The sequence below is a fragment of the Acipenser ruthenus genome, chromosome 45 (genome assembly GCF_902713425.1).
Source record: "Acipenser ruthenus chromosome 45, fAciRut3.2 maternal haplotype, whole genome shotgun sequence".
Lineage (NCBI taxonomy): Eukaryota > Metazoa > Chordata > Actinopteri > Acipenseriformes > Acipenseridae > Acipenser > Acipenser ruthenus.
Genome location: NC_081233.1, coordinates 2,571,330 through 2,576,028, shown reverse-complemented (window position 1 = coordinate 2,576,028; position 4,699 = coordinate 2,571,330). Strand labels below are relative to the sequence as shown.

The window sequence follows — 4,699 nt, the reverse complement described above, 5'->3', positions numbered from 1 at the left end:
AAGAGACAGAAACCAGCGCCCTCCAGACACTGTACCCTGTCCTTCATGAAGAGACAGAAACCAGCGCTCACCAGAGACTGTACCCTGTCCTTCATGAAGAGACAGAAACCAGCGCTCATCAGAGACTGTACCCTGTCCTTCATGAAGAGACAGAAACCAGCGCTCATCAGAGACTGTACCCTGTACTTCATGAAGAGACAGAAACCAGCTCTGGGGAAAATTAATGATTGAATGTAATTTTTAATTTTACTAATACAGATGGTTGGAATGTATCTGTGTTTTGATTTTCCCCCTTTTTTCAATTCCTCTCCTCTACAGACGCGGCTGTAGAATAGGTTTAAGGTTTAAGAACTCTGTATAATCAATGAATGGCAAATGGTCTTTGGAAATTTAAAAGTGATTCTTGATTAGATTAAGAAACAGACACAGGAACAGATATGCAACTGGTCCTGGAAGATACCAGTTATTTGAAGTTAAGCGTCTCCAAAAAGGTGACAATGGTCTGGAGAGATCTGAGTAATTTATTGTTCTGTTCTAAGTAGGGGGAGCAATGGAATTGCAGGGCAAGCATGCTGTGATGATTAAAGTATTTCTCTTAAGAGAAATTAAGAATTATATGAGAACACATGATATTGATGCAAGATCTTATTAATCAATAAAGTTTGATGAATCAATTACAAACTTAAGCAAATACAATCTATCAATACAGAGAAGAAGGACCAGAGACACAGGGTAAGATGCTTTAGATTTTATTTCCTTCAAGGATGCATTTGGAAGCATGATAATTATGCATTGCATTTGTTGGTTTTGCAACAGTTCAGCTCAGCATTACAACTTTTTGAAGACATGCATCCTCTAATCGTAACAGGGTTACCTGCAAAAGAAGCAGTTTTTTCTGAAAAACAAAAACAGTTAAAAAAATTAGTTCTACAAGGACAAAAAATAGGAAGCATGAATTCTTTCATTTGCAGTCTGATGGAAACATTTCTAGCTCTGCCTGAGTAACTCACTGAGTGTCTCGCTCTCTGAAGCTGAAGTCTTGTGGGCTACTTCATTATAATATTTTTTTATTTGGAATCAGCAATTATTTCTACCCCTGTTTTCTCCCAATTTGGAATATTCAATTGAGAGCAGCTCAGTTGGAATAAAAACCAGTGGGGGGGGGGGGGGGTTTAGGGGGAGGGCACTCCAGGACAGGTTTGGGAATGACTGCTGTACAGCCTCTCCAGTGCCGTGGCTGCAGGGATTGATTTGGAGCAGGGGTGTCAGTCAGACAGACTCTGATCCTGCAGTGCAGTGTCTGCTAGTTTTCATTCCACACAAGTCCTCCTCAATGACTTCTTTGTTCTAATTATTTAATTAGATAGATACACTGAACCCCTAATCTATGTCCTAAAATATTATTAAGTAATTGAGAGCAGAAGTTGGAATGAAAACCAGCAGACACTGCAGTACCGACCTACAGGAATGGAGTCTGACACCAGTGGCTTGGAATAAAATAAACTGGCTTCCCCCTCTTACCCTTTTCTCATATGATAATATAAATGTTATGGGACGATTGGGACACAGTGACCCCCATTTCAACACATAAGCTTTGTTTTAAAAGACTTACTGAAACAAACATCAAGGCCTTCACGACATGTTATGGTATCTCTACCATTAACACTACACACAAGTGTCTCTGCATCTGAAAAACACAATGTTGAGAATCAGCACTCTGGGCTCAGAATTCTGTAAATTACATGTGCTGACATTTGTATTTACAAATGAATAATTCAGGTACAAACAATCAATCAATCAAACTTTATTTTATATAGCATCTTTCAAGGTGAGCCACCCTCACAAAGCGCTTAACAATAAAAATATTCAATACAACAGAAAAATATACAATAAAATATCATAATAGAACTGAATTATAATAATAAGTAATAAAAGGAGAGAAAACAACAACAATTAAAAGTGAAGAAGATTTGCTAAGCCTGCGTGCCAGATATAGAGAAGCATGTTTAAATTAGCAGGAGAAAACAAACTAGTAGCACTACTCCTAGAAACTAAGTGTGGAAGATAATAAGCGGAATTCAGCAATGATTAGACTGAAGCCAGAATGAAATGCAGGCTCACAATCAGGTGGAATAAGCGCGCAGGGAAGCTTGTTTATGAACTCAATCAAGATATATATGAGAGTAAAAACAAACAACTTCCTTTAGTAATTAGAGTTTGAGAAAGAAAGAAAGAAAGAAAGAAAGAAAGAAAGAAAGAAAGAAAGAAAGAAAGCAAGCAAGCAAATTGGCTTAAAACATGTTTAAAAGGACTTCACAGGGTGACAAAAATAAAAACCCCAAACCAGAAGCCCTAATTATATTTTTACAAAGTGGACAATAGCAGAACTCCAGGTGAATATCACCAATCAGCCCAAATTATTTGTGAGCCACAACTCTTTGGAAACAAAAGCATTGACCTTGATAAAGATCGGCATTGCCATCAGAAACCTGCATGACAGAGCTAGCCTACAGAAACAGCTCCAATCGCAGTGATACTCTGAGAGAGAGCAGTGAACAGAGAGAGGCGGCAGGGTTGTACTAGGTATAAATGGGTAATTGTATGTAAAAAATAACATGATATCGTCTGCTAAGAAATAAAATACTCACAGCCGCAGAGGAGAGCCAGGGAGAAAACGAGCACGAGAGTCTTCATGGTGTCTGCTGGTCTGGAGCTGTCGAGGCAGGTCTGTAGAGTTGCAGTGGAGAAGCAGACATATTTATACCAGAGCACAGCACTGGAGGGGCTGTTGGCACTGCCACTTACATAACAGTCTTGAATTTGAATAAATAAAAAACATTAAACAAAATAGCTGCAACGTGGCATCACATTGACAGCTGACTTCATTAGATAAACATCACTGCAATATATTTCTGAAGTTGAAAGATGTTTGTTACAGACTTGTCTGGAGTCAGAATTCAGATTACTGTCCTGTATTAGAATGTATTGATGAGAAAAAATACACGTATCTCAAAAACTGCAAAACTGTAGTTAGAGCACTTTAATAGCCATGGGCCCCGGAGTGTATGAGTATTAAAGTGGTCTACTTCAGGACATTTCTGTCATCTTGAGAAAATGAATTTCCTGAATTTCTCATATCAATAATGCAATTCTTAATATCAGCAATTTTTGTTGTTAATATCAAAAATGTAATTCTGAATATCAAGAATTATCAGTATTCATTTTTTATATAAAAATACAATTCTTAATATCCACAATAGTATATTATTATATACAAAAAACTATGTTTTTAGTGAAAGTAAGAGCTGAACCCACGACCCTCCTCCGGGTCAAGAGTCCAGAGCCCTCTAACCACTACCTCACACTGCTGCTCTAGCACAACCCTGCTACCTCTCTCTGTCAGGTAAGACCGCCACGGCGCTCTTACTTCACCCATGTTTTGACCAGGCTTTCCAGCACACACTGCTTAACAGGTGGGTTCACTTTAGACAACATAAGTAACCACCACTGGGCAGGTCAGTGAGTTGCTGAGGATTCAAAAGTTCTCTGAAACAGACTAATATATACCTTAGAACAGTGGTTCTCAATCCTGGTCCTGGGGACCCCCCTGTGTCTGCATTACTTTTTTCCAACTCAATTTATTAACACTCAATTCAACTAACAATTTGTCTAATCAAAGCTGTCCGGGGATGTGCTGGAGTTATTCCGTCAGGGGGATAGGATTCACTCTGATCAAGGCAGATGTTTTGAGGGAGAACTCATTCGACAACTGTGCCAACTGCACAGCATTCACAAGACTAGGACAACTCCATATTGGCCGCAAGGTAACGGTCAATGCGAACGCTTCAACGGGACCTTACATGACCTTTTGCGCACCCTCCCCTCTGAGAAGAAACAATGCTGGACAGAGTGTTTACCACAGGTACTCTTTGCATATAATACCACACCACATCAGTCTACTGGCCAGTCTCCCTGTGTTTTAATGTTTGGCAGAGAACCTCAATTAACCGTGGATGGACTTCTTGTTTGGAGGATGTGGCCAGAGGCCAGCAGGGGGCAGAGGTACAGACTGGATGGCAGAACACCAGGAAAATCTGAAGATCTGTGTATCAAAGTGCTAAACACCATATGGAAACAACAGCTCAGCAGAGGGGGAAGGCTCATAACAACAAGGTGAGGGATTGTGCTTTAGGAAGGCCAGCTTGTTTACCAGAAAGATCATTGGAGAAGAGGACGCAATAAAATCCGGGACCTGGAACCCTACCCTTTACCGAGTTGTACGATGTCCCACTGACCAGGGACCTGTGTATTCGATTGCTCCAGTAGAGGTCGCTTGGCCAGTGAAGCAAGTCCATTGGACTGAGCTGAGCTGTGTCCAACACACTGCTCACTACCCGGGGAAGAGGAGAATGAGGTCTTAGATCCAGGTATTCCCTTTGATTATTTTAGCATGGAGGATTGTGATTCTGATGAGGATGCCATTATTTTAGAGGTGCAGTGGATGCCACTTGACCAACAAGATAACCCAGCAGAGAGGATGATGCTTGTTCCTGATGTTGAGGAGTTCCCTGTATTGAATGAGCCAACTAGAGGGACAAAGGAGACCACAGCAGGCTACCATCCCAACCCTCATCATCTTCCACAAGCTGCAATGTCTCACGGCCAGCAGGTAGGGGCGGAGGTAAAAATTCAGGTTACA

At 40.7% G+C, this 4,699-nt stretch overlaps 1 long non-coding RNA gene across 1 annotated transcript; it reads right to left on the bottom strand.

The window, feature by feature from the left end:
* Window positions 1-733: 733 nt before the first annotated feature.
* On the bottom strand, window positions 734-2,779 carry LOC131720838 (uncharacterized). The gene is made up of 3 exons (XR_009319731.1): window positions 2,649-2,779; window positions 1,613-1,687; window positions 734-895 (listed from the first exon to the last, which is right to left on the bottom strand). It is a non-coding gene; the product is annotated as an uncharacterized LOC131720838 (long non-coding RNA).
* Window positions 2,780-4,699: the final 1,920 nt, after the last annotated feature.